This window comes from Electrophorus electricus, chromosome 23, assembly GCF_041902795.1.
Source record: "Electrophorus electricus isolate QZ-2024a chromosome 23, ASM4190279v1, whole genome shotgun sequence".
In the NCBI taxonomy this organism is placed as follows: domain Eukaryota; kingdom Metazoa; phylum Chordata; class Actinopteri; order Gymnotiformes; family Gymnotidae; genus Electrophorus; species Electrophorus electricus.
In genome coordinates, this window is record NC_137519.1 from 4,745,001 (window position 1) to 4,757,500 (window position 12,500).

Here is a 12,500-nt window from a genome sequence, read left to right on the forward strand (position 1 = left end):
ATTATTGTATTGTGTTGACTGAGAGAAGGAGCTTAGCCTCCAGATAAGCAAAAAAAAAAAACAACGGCTCAATTATGGGTTAGAAATGTGTGTTTGTGCACTATGGAAACCTCTATGGCTACAACCAACACAATAAAGAACACACGGGCTGCTGGGGTCGTCTCCACCAGACACCAGAGGAAAGATGTGAGTTCTATAAGCAGCAGGGGATTGTGGGACAGGAAGTTTGTACTCCACAACCTGAAGTGACCTTCTTGAGTGAACAGGTCAGTCTGAGCCATAGAAAGTGAATGGACTCGGCGTGTGAAACCAGAAAGCAGCACATAAGTGTACATTCTATATTCTGACACCCACACACCCGCACACACACACTTGGGTTAAGGTACCTTTACACAGAGACGTGGATAGACAGCATATGAAAAAGAAAGCAATGGACCAAAAGTGCGATAGCAGCAGAATGAGAGAGAGAGAGAGAGAGAGAGAGAGAGAGAGAGAGAGAGGTAATAAAAATGGAAGCATTTTCACCTGCTCAGTTGACTTTAAGAAAGCATTTGACTCAGTCAAACACTGAAGACTGACACTGAGAATTCTTCAGCCTGGTGAAGGCAAAAATATCTTTCATTATCTAGAAAACGCACTGGCTGTGACAATTGGAAAAAGAACAGAATTCTTTAAGTGAGCGCAGGGGGCTACAGGGAGACCATTTAGTCCGCCTGCGATGCCAGAGCAGTTTCCAGATCCTTCTATCAGCCTACATCGTATTCACAGGAAGTCCTCAGTCTGAGCAGACACCTCTGTTCTACTGTGTCCTGAAGCAGGGACTGCTCCTCGCTGTTCACACACACACACACACACACACACACACACACACACACACACACACACACACACACACACACACACACACACACACACACAAACACCACACCACACATGGACACCGTGAGTACACTCAAACTCAACTTATATTTGACCAGAGCAAAAAGAAACAATCACCACTTCGCCCCTGGGCAACGCAGCACAGAAAACACAGAGGAGAAAACATTTTACAATTATCTTGGTGTAACTTGGTGTGCTTTAGGGAACATTAGCCTTTCAGAAAAAGCTCCCAGAGTTTTCTGTACAATCAAATCTAAATTTGGCAATCCATCGGTGGCTATACAAAAACAAAATACCACACGCAGAAATACACAGGTTCTTCTAAATGAAATATGAGAGCCAATTATTGATTTCAAAAACTGGGACAGCAGCCCTAGAAAAAAAAAACGGGGGGGGGGGGGGTTGTTGTTTAAAAAAAAAATGAAAGGAACTGAGTGTAATGCATCAAACATGCAAAGCTTATTAAGGAAAGAGCAGCGAACACTTCGCGCAAGTCGCTCCGCCTAAAGTCCTCAGAGGCGCGTGGGTCGCTGGCGCAGCTTGGGGCTCGCGAGGTAGAGCAGGTAATGCGCGAGGCTGCGGGTTTGATTCCCAGGCGGAGCTTACAGCGCCAAGCTAAGGAACGTCCTAGAAAACGTCCCAGAAAACTCTGTGTCATGTGTCAAGAACGTAAATGAACGGAACCCGCTTCCTTCCGCGTAAGAACCGATTAACGAGTCAGTGACTGAAGATCCGCTCAAAAACCTCCAATTCAAGGCCAAACAGATTTGAATCAAATTTTAAAAATGATGTACATTGAGCTGGGGACAAACGGAGCTCTGATCGCTCTACGCCTATCAAATATTGAACAGGCAAACTCATTTATCTGAATATTTGACCAACAAGAACTTCAGAGAAAGACAAACACTCACAAAACACAAAGTGGATGTCAATATGAAGGAAACGCAGTAGGCAGTTGTGCTTAACAAACACGAACCATGGCTGTGCAGTGTATTTATAACACGATTGACACCTGCTATTCACACTCAGAATATACTGTGTAAATAGCGTGTAACACGTATGTATTGGTGTGGTTCTGTTGGCTCTAACTTTTATAGGCTAGTATATTTCAATCAATTTGTTTATAGTTTTTTTTTCGGTATTTTTATTTATTTATTTATTTATTTATTTATTTATTTATTTATTTATTTATTTATTTATTTTTACGAATGTATGATTATCATCATGATTATGACTATTTCTTTAAATTGCTTTGCCACTGAAATCGTTCCTGTAAGAATCACTTGAACTTGAACTTCGGCGAGAGAGAGGTGGGGGGGGGGGGGTGAAGGAGCGAAGGAGGAGAGCGATGATGGGAAAGAGATAAAAAGATAGAGCAAGAGAGAGAGAGAGAGAGAGAGAGAGCGGGGGGAGAGAGAGAGAGGAGCGCGGCGCTGTTTGCGCTCGTGGGTCTAAGCTTCGCCGCCAGCGTCTCCGTAATCGTTCATCACGCTTTGGCGACGTGAAATTCCTCGCGCTCCGTTTCAGGCTGTTTGAGACGGGCACGCCGCTCCCTTATGAATCTTTAACGAGCTTTTGATCAATGTAATCTATAATCTTATACTGCTTCAGGCTTTCCGGCTCAGCGCACGCTCCACCAGAGCACGTTCATGCGTGTGTGTGCGTGTGTGTGTGTGCGTGCGTGCGTGTGTGTGTGTGTTTCCTGGTAATGAAAAAAGGGTGCATGTGGGGCTGATTAGAATGAGCAGCATAATTAGATCAGACACTGGCATAGGATGCAAAGTGTGTATATGCGCGCAGATGTGTGTGTGTGTGTGTGTGTGTGTGTGTGTGTGTGTGTGTGTGTGTGTGTGTGTGTGTGTGAACCTGCATCAGCTGGAATTTTCAATGCAATTGTGTACTGTCAGTGCAGGGATAAAAATGAGAGAGAGAGAGAGAGAGAGAGAGCACTTCTGATAAAGAAAAGACAGCAAGATTATCAAGAATACATGGAGAGAGAAAGAGGAGAAAAGAGGCAAATTCATTACGGCTGTCCTTCTCTTGGTGTGTGTGTGTGTGTGTGTGTGTGTGTGTGTGTGTGTGTGTGTGTGTGTGTGTGTGTGTGTGCGTGTGTGTGTGTCTGTGTGTCTGTGTGTGTGTGTGTGTGTGTCTGTGTTGTCTGTGTGTGTATGTGCGTGTGTGTGTGTCTGTGTGTGTGCATGTGTGTGTGTCTGTGTGTGTGCGTGCGCATGTAGGGGGTGTGTGTGTGTCCGCGCCGTCAGCCCAGTTGGCCCCGCTGCTGAGGCCCTGTGTCCTGACTGCCCCCTGGTGGAGTCTACTCCCAAGGTCCTGTCTGTCGGCCGCGATCCCGCGTCGTCCCTCCAGCAGAGCTGCGGCACAGGGCCTCGACAGCCAACTCCTTGGCCAGACGCCCAGACTGCTCGAAGCCAAACACACACGCGCGCACACACACGCACACACACACACACACACACACACACACACACACACACACACACACTTGCGACAGCCGTCAGAGTCGTTGCCAGGGACCTGGTATCAGGCGGAGGCAGGATGGAATGTCAGTGGGCGGCACTGGCTGCCACGGCAACAAATCCATCAGTGTCCGCAGAGGGAGATTCCATCGCCATGCCGACAGAGTTACGCAATCAGCCTTTTCACGTCTCCCTTTGTGTCCAATGCTACACTTGAAAGGGAACTAATTTAATTGGTTAATTGCTTAAATTTGTTTAATTAGCATAACCAACTGGAAATAGAACAATATGTGTCTGGGTTTTTTTTGTAGCTGTTTATAGTGTAGGAGGGGCTATAAAGAGGTGGTTATGGTGTAATACACAGGCTAAACACAGAACTAATAGATGTCACACACATGCACACACACGTACGCACACGCAAGGACACACACATTTTGCCAAACAGTAGCAGCCCAATCATACATTTAAGTTCACTTTGCACATTCTCTCCGTAACCACAAACAATAAAACACATACACACAACGCGTGAGAGCTTCTGTAGGGCCCGTTATAACGAGAAACACCTCGTAGGGAATAAACACTCAAACAGACTCCACCCTGTGTGGATAGAGAAGCAGCAAAAAGCAGGGTTGAGAAAAGAAAGAGAGAGAGGGAGAGAGAGATAGAGAGGGAGGGAGAAGGTGTAGAGAGGGAACAAGGGATTGACAGATTTGGTTTTTATTATTTGGGTTTTATTGTCATATGCCCAGCAAACAATGAGTTACACCAAATAATGAAATTCTGATTCTGCTTTCCTTCCGTTCCAGCTAAGAAAAAATAAACATATAAAAATATGAAGGAAAAGAATGAATAAATAAAAAGGATCCATAAGAAAATAAAAGCACATGTCATGCACACATAAGAAGATATGTTATACTGTGTACATACGAGGCAGGCTTGCGTTAAGCATGTGCAGTATAAGGCAGGATGCTATTAAAGCTATTAAATATTCGTGCAAATAATCTGCAGTGTAAAGTGTTTTGTGCCGAGTTTAGCATTCAGTCCGGCGTTCAGCAGCAAAAGGCATGTGTGTGTGTGTTGGAGTGCATCGCACTGTTGCACAGGTAGCATTCGGGTGGTCATTCTCAGGTCTGAAGGCCTATGCATTAAAGCTGTCGCTGAATCAAGTGGTTCTGAGGTCCACACTGCCATACCAATGGTAGGTGTGTGTCCCGAGATGATGATGTGTGCTCTTCTGAAGACAATGGTCTGGTAAATGTCCTCCAGTGATGGCTCTGACTGTCTTCTCCACCCTCTGGCAAGTCCCACACCAGACTGCAACAGCACTAGTGAGGATGCTCTACTCAGGGCATCAGAACCCCGATCTGACCAGCAGACCAAAGAGCCAGATCTCTGGCACCTCCACCTCCTGAGCATGAAACTGTCCACATGTCCCTTTCCATCAGGGGTCCTCGCAGTGGGCTACAACATCCACTCACAGTAGGGGTGCGTTCATCATCCTGGGACACACTTCCCATGGCCTCACTTCCATCCCGCTTCTGACATCATCTGGAACAAAGGCTGATGGCAGCCACTCTGCCCAGGTCTCAAACCCAGGTCTCAAACCCAGGTCTGACAGGAGGTAAACACAAACTCTGACCACCAGACCAAAGAGCCAGCGCCGTGGCTTGGAATTTTCTATCACATGCCAAACTTCTCAGGCAGTACAAGCATTCCTGTGATGTCTTCACCGGTTGATATATGTTGTGTGCCATGGGACACAGAACATGGGACTCAGCACACAGCCCTGGGGGATTCCTGCATTGCAGAAGGTCTTTCTGTTAGAAGGTTCAGGAGCCGGTTGCAGAAGGCAGTCAAAAGCCCAAGCGCAGCTTCATGGCCATTTTAGATGGTCTGACATTACTGAACGCCGAGTGGCATACGAACAGCATTCTGATTCAAATGCGAGACTGCGCACGGCAGTGTGCATCGCGTCCCCTGTGGACCTGTTCTGACAGTAAGAACACTGGAGAGGGTCTAAGGAGTCCAACATGTTCCTCTGGATGTGGGTCAGGACTAGCCTTTCATAGCACTTCATCATAACCACAGTCAGTGTAACCGGCTGGTTGTCACTGAGTTGGGTGTCGGGGCAATTCTCTGCGAGGGGGAACGACAACGGTCCTCATAAAACAGTTGCGGATCGCGGCTTCCACGAGGGACACATTGAATACGTTTGCTCAGATGCCGGGCGGCTCCGATGAGCGAGGCGCAAGAGCCCACCTGCAGATGTGGTCTGGGCCAGAAGCTTTGCGCAGATCTGTTCAGCTCAGGGCTGTGCTTACCTCTGCTGATCAGACTGTGAATGATGCGTTCTGGGTGCTCGCCATTGGCACGGCAGCCCTCTGGGGCTCAGGGTTGGGGACTCCTGAGTGGGCAAAAAAATCATTCAGATCATCCGGCAGCGTGGAAGGGGCACGAGTCACCCCCCTCCCCCACGGCTCATGTGATAACCCATGATGTGTTTCAGTCCTGGCCACATGCGGAGAGAGAGAGAGAGAGAGAGAGAGAGAGAGAGAGAGAGAGAGAGAGAGAGGTAAAGGGTGAGTGTGGAGAGTAGTGTATTATTCAGTTTAATAACACCATAATGGCTGCCCACTAAATGTGTTGGGCCTCTGTTTGTGTGTGTGTGTCTGAGAGAGAGAGAGAGAGAGAGAGAGAGAGAGAGAGAGAGAAACAGTCATACTGTCTGCCTGCCGCACAGCAGATTATATATGGCTAATCCACCACTTCCACACGCAAATACTCACAAAACCACAGTTCCTCACACAGAAAAAGGAACACACACACACGCAAACATACATGCTTGCCACAATGTAAAAGTCCACAACACTCACAGCAGAGAAAGGACCTTGGACACGTGCATGTGTGTGTGTGTGTCTTGTACAGTAATCCTGTCCCTGCAGCTTGTTGTTTTGCTGAGCTGTGGGTAGGTGTGTGTGTCACAGTAAGACAATATCCTAAGCCTCATCACAAGAGACAGCGTGCCCTTACGTACACCCGGAGCCTGACTGTGCATGTTTGTGTCTGTGTGTGTGTGTGCATGCGTGTGTGTGTGTTTGTGTGATAATTTTATTTTGTTCCCCAAGCGTGACAACACAAGCACAAGACGTCCTTTATGAGACCATGTTTTGGTAACATAAGGATGACCCTGATCACTCTCTCTCTCTCTCTCTCTCTGTTTCTTCACAATTCCGTAGCATTAGTAAAGTCATCGGTACCAGAGGAATGGTGACCGGAGAAACAGAGCAGGCCTAAACGACCTCCTGCGCAGTGAGGCACTCCCACGCGTGTTCCTCATGCAAGCAGCCGTGTAGCCCCAACCAAAAAAACCTGGACAGAGGTTCAACTTCAAAACAGTCCTAACACACGGCGAAACGAGTCAGCCGCACCGATTTTCTCACACCTACTTTATCTGCCGCTCAAAAGGCCGCGGAACGTCGAGCTTTTTTGGCACGTGACACAGCGCCTTTTTGTGAGATGCTGCAAAAACAAGAGCATGCATAATTCATGAAGGGAAAGAACTGCTGGATCTGACTGAAATGAGCTTCACTCATGAAAGCTGTAGCACCTCATGGGGAAAACAGAAAAATAAGCAAATGTACAAACAAACAAACAAATAAATAAATAAATAAAAACCGTGCCAGCTAACACGCCGTCGACGCCAACGCAGTTTTGTATGCACCAAACGAGTACGGGGAACGACATTATGAGGTTGATAAATTATTAATGTGAAGGGAAAAGAGCAGAAAGCTGTAGCGTTTTTTCACTCAGAACAAACAGGTGAATGAGGGGTGTGTGTGTGTGTGTGTGTGTGTGTGTGTGTGTGTGTGTGTGTGTGTGTGTGTGTGTGTGTGTGCGCGCGCGTAGATGAGATCGTGAGACAGGGAAAGAGTGTAAGGGCACTGGGCTGTTTCAGCGTTTCGAGTGGTCTCAGACTGCTGAGTCATGATAGGATCTTTTGCATGGACCACATCAACACGTCAAATGAACTCACACCTAGAGTAGCCACCCGGACAATCCGGTTTTTAGCCTGTGTCTATTCTTCGGGGGGGGGGGGGGGGGGGGGGGGTGTTGTTTGTTTTGGGCGTTTTTGCAATGTTCTCCTGAACCGTGGTGGGTTGAACGAACAACACTACAGAGCTTGTTCCCTTATCCAACGGCAGTTTTAGACCCTATCAAAAGTCTGCAGGCAAAGTCAGACACAAAGGACAGGAAGAACATGGAATAAGTGTCTGGCTTTGGCTTGTTGTCAAAGTGCCAACCCTACTCATCCTGCTCTAACAGATCCTAAAAAGCACTGTGACAGGACCACCTCTTGCCCAGGCGAGCTTAGGACAGTTCATTTGTGGCTTGAATTGGAACTGTCATGATATCAGACTTTCAGTGCTATTATCGTGGCCAAAACGATTCACGATAACGATATTATCGCGATATGTATAGAAAACAAAATTGAACAAAACACGTACGCCATGCTGTCCCTTTAAGAAAAGCCGAACCCACCGATCATGCAGCGGCTCGAGGTCTCCGCAGCGCGTGCTACGCTTCCGCTCCTTTAGCGTTGCAGACATTTGTGTTGTGCGGACGAATGAGTGATGTTTGTCGTGTTAAACACCAGTGTATGCCGCTAGAATTTCTATTAGTCTAGGATGTACGATCAGATATGGCAAGTTCGCCACTCCAGTATTTCCAGTAGTATTCCCATGCAAAGTTGGTTTGGTATCCTACTAATGTATCCATAATTTATAAGTAATCGCTAATCGATGTTGGTTGTTAAGTGGTGGGCTACTGTACTATCCTAATGCTAATGTAAGGGTTTTGCAAGCCTGATACATTTCCAAGCTTACCAAGTATCTCGTCTTTGTCAGGAGAGGTAATAACAAATCCCTAACGAAGCACGTGCCCAGTGGGCCGAAAAATACGTGCGCTCAGTGATTTTGAACAAACAGACAAAAACACGCACATAAGTAACCGAACTCCAAAACATTATAATTGTTAACTTAAAAAAAACCAAACAAACAAAAAATACGATACATTTCTTAAGAAAGGAACACATGTTGTGGATGCACGAGACACGGTACCATCGTCAGGACCCGCCTTCTTCATTTTAAGAAACGTGTTAATTTCTCGGTAAAATCTTACTGCTTTGTTAACTGCCACTATTAACATGGTCGTTATTGTCACCGTCTTCTTTATTGTTATTGGTAATGTTGCTCGTATTGCTACCATTGCTACTGTTTCCACTCGCGCCTGATGAAGAACGACTGCAGTGTTTTAAAACCATATTTCTTTCGCAATATTGTACTCGCAGTCGTTATAAATAAAGTTGAAAACTGGGGACTTTGTCCTGGTAGCATTCTTCGCTCTAACCTATTTATGCTAGCGTGAGGATATGTATTTGATAGAGCATATAAAGCACTTGTGTAAATCGGTCAGACCAAAGCAATCTCACCTGACCTTACACAAAGCACTTTCCACAGAGTAAGCGGTATCAGCTGATGGTCTGATGGTCTGACAGTTCTGATGGTCTGACAGTGGAACAGTCTCTCTTTTACTGGCACGTATACACACATTCACACACACATACACACAAATGTCCCCTCAGTAACACTCAGTACTGTAGCATTACGTATCAGGCACCAGAGGGTGAACTGTCGCTCCTCTGCTCCACAGGCTTCCTGATGACCTGGAGACCTGCGTGTACCTATAGACCTGTGTGTACACCTGTGTGTACCTGTGTTTCCCTGTAAACGTGTGTGAACCTGGAGACCTGCGTGCACCTGTAAACCCACAAGTACACACAGAAGCACAAACCTGTGTGTACCTGTAGACCTGTGTGTATGTGTAAACCTGTGTGTGCGTGTAAATCTGTGTGTAAACCTGTGTGTACCTGTAGAAGTATATATACCTGTAAACCTGTGTGTATACCTGTGTGTACCTGTAGAAGTATATATACCTGTATACCTGTGTTCCTAAAGGCCTGTGTGTACGCGTAAACCTGTGTACCTGTAGACCTGTGTATACGTGTAAACCTGTGTGTACCTGTAGACCTGTTTGTACCTGTAAACGTGTGTATGTCAAAGGTTTAGACACACTCTTTTTAAAATATTTTCGACATTTTAGAAAAACTGACGGTATGAATACAATGAAATAACACATTTGCGATTATTCTGTACCAACCACATTTAGACTGTATTACATTTTTGATTCTGTAAAATAGCCAGAGTTCACTTTGCTGACAGCTTTGCATGCTCGGGGTTCTCTTAACCAGCTTCATGAGGAACCACCTATGATGCTTTTACGTTAATCCTGAAAACATGCTGAGCACTGGTAGAGTTCTGAATGAAAACTATTTGCTGAGGGGGCATTCATTTTTTATTTTATTTTAATGTGTTATAGATTTGATTGAATAATATATTATTTATAAGCATAAACCATTAGACTGAAATCCTTTAAAACTATGAAAAACATCAATTCAGTCAGGTGTGCCCAAACCTTTGGTTGGTGCTGTGTACGTACGCTTCTTCAGCACAATGATATAAGTCTATTTCTTTCTCACACACACACGCACAACCACACTCACACACACACACACACACACACACACACACACACACACACACACACACACTCACACACAACCACACTCACAGAACCACACTCTCACACACACACACACACACAAAACCACACTCACACACAACCACACGCACACAACCACACTCACACACAAAACACACAACCACACTCAAACACACACACAGAACCACACACACACAACTACACTCACACAAACATGCACAGGGGCATGTAACATTCCATCTTATTTAGTTTCTGTCTACTGATTCTGCAAACCGACTCAATATCAGTGGAAACACTGTACAAAGAGGGAAACAACTTCTCGTAGGCTGACCTCAGAGCAGCAAAATCTCCACTCTAGACTGATCTCAGATCAGTGAAATATCCACTTCAAACTGACCCAAAATCAGGCACTACATCTGAATTAATTATTCAAAATATACAATGACCTTGGTGTAAAAAAGGGAGCAGTTACCATTGTTATCCAAAAGTAAATGGCCAGCGAGGTTTTTTGGGGGGGGGGGGGGGGGCATGATTTTCACAAGCAAGCGTTCAGTTACACTGATGAATAGTGATGAATATTTATATTCAAGTTAAATATTCATCAGGCAGTTTCGAATGACACAAATCAGACTGGAGCAGCTCTGTAGGCAATTATTATGGTCTCGTGAGGAGTGAAGTCTCACATTTTAGCTTTTATGTTTATGGTTTGCTGGAAGGTAGAACAAACGTCCGAGGAAAAACAACACAACATGACCCAGTATGTGTGCAAGCTTTATTGGAAGTTCCTGGAATGGCTAGCCGCATCTCAAAACCAAGTACAGTACAAACATAACATTCCAGATTAAGGGTTTAGAGAATCAAGATGAAGAATTTATCTGAATTCATATGTAAGACAGGGAGTCCAGTCCGAATCAGTATGTGGCTTGTTTCCTGTCTGAAAATGCAAGTTACAGGCTGTTTTTGGCCGGTCAGGGTGAGTTTAGACTTGTACCAAAATCAGGGATTTAACACTGAAACCACTGTATACTACTTTATAATTTGCACATCTATTATCCAGCCTCGTCTGACAATCTATAACTACAGCCATGTCATAAATGTTTTAGTGTTGTGTACAAATGTGCTACGGTATGGTAATTATAATGCGTTCATGTCCATGTCTCAGATTTGCTGTAAGGATGTCTTTGCTTCTCATTTGGTGGATGTGTGAACTGTGTGTGAATTTGGATATAAAAAGGTTAACAAATGCAATCATGCAGTGCTACAATCTTATGGCTCATAGACCTGCCAGTCGTCAGCCATATGTGTGTGTGTGTGAATGTGTGTGTGTGTGTGTGTGTGTGTGTGTGTGTGTGTGTGTGCACTCCTAAGGGAATATTACACACACAAACACATATCACCTAAACTGCTTGACACTGCTACCGTCACTGCTAAGTGAACATGAGTGAGGTTCCTAGAGTAGTGGATGGTTCTAAGACACTTACAGTGCAAAGGCAGTCAAACTCTGTGTGCATTTAAGAGAAGTGCTGTAGTAGTAGTAACTGCAGGGTCAAGGCATTAAGTTCTTTGTCACACACACACATTCATTGTCAAATATTCTAATCCAGTAAGTCCATTTAAGTACTTTTGTCCAGGTTGGACAAAATCTCGTAAGCTTATTTTTTATTTATATTCCCTGGTCAATCACAGGGCTCTGTTCTCATGACCAATCACATGCTTCCATAATGTTTTTGTCTTTCTGTGAATTCCCTCCACCTTGAGCGCATTTGCCAAAAGATAATTTCATCAAAACCACCAGCACTGGCGTTTGCTTATGTCAGCTGAAAATTCCAAAACAGGCTTTGTGGCCTCAGGGCTGGACTAGCCCATTCCATCAGTGAGAGATCCACCCTCAGGTCTTTCTCCCAACCAAACACAATAAAAAGCTCCTTCATTAAAGCCTTTATACTGAGCCTCCTGCCAGGGGTTCAGACTGGTAATAGTTCTTACATTTGCATGTGAACCCCTTAAGGAGCCCATAGAATTATTTGGTCTGAACGATCTCTTGTCCAGTAACTGAAATGACAATTATATGCTTATATGCCTTGTTTATATTAAATGTAAGGTTTTGCTTAATAATTATTAGCTTATAAATGTAATATAAGCATTCCAATGGAAATGTCATTGGAATAGTTCCTGTCGGTGCTCAAACCTGCCATAGTACACATATAGTATGAGGGAACACACACACACACACACACTCACTCACACACGCACGCACGCACGCACGCGCACGCGCACACGCACTCACACTCACACTCACACACACACACACACACACACACACACACACACACACAGATATATATATATATCTTTGAGTTGCTTCAACAGATTCCAGGAATGACACCTTATCATTCTATGTCCAGAACAGACCAGATGAGTGTAAAACAACAAGATCCCTGCACCACTGCACCATGTCCCCAAACTCCCAGCCCCCTGAGTGGGAGTGAAGAAGGGTAAGAGAGGAAGATATTATTATTATTATTATTA

At 45.0% G+C, this 12,500-nt stretch overlaps 1 long non-coding RNA gene across 5 annotated transcripts in view; it reads left to right on the forward strand.

Annotated features, from left to right (window-relative positions):
- Positions 1-12,500, forward strand: part of LOC145653249 (uncharacterized) — a 77,616-nt gene that overhangs the window by 57,964 nt on the left and 7,152 nt on the right. For all 5 annotated transcript variants that reach the window (XR_014119637.1, XR_014119635.1, XR_014119638.1 and 2 more), the window contains one exon: positions 12,377-12,466. This is a non-coding gene — a long non-coding RNA (uncharacterized LOC145653249). The remainder of the gene's footprint in view (positions 1-12,376; positions 12,467-12,500) is intronic.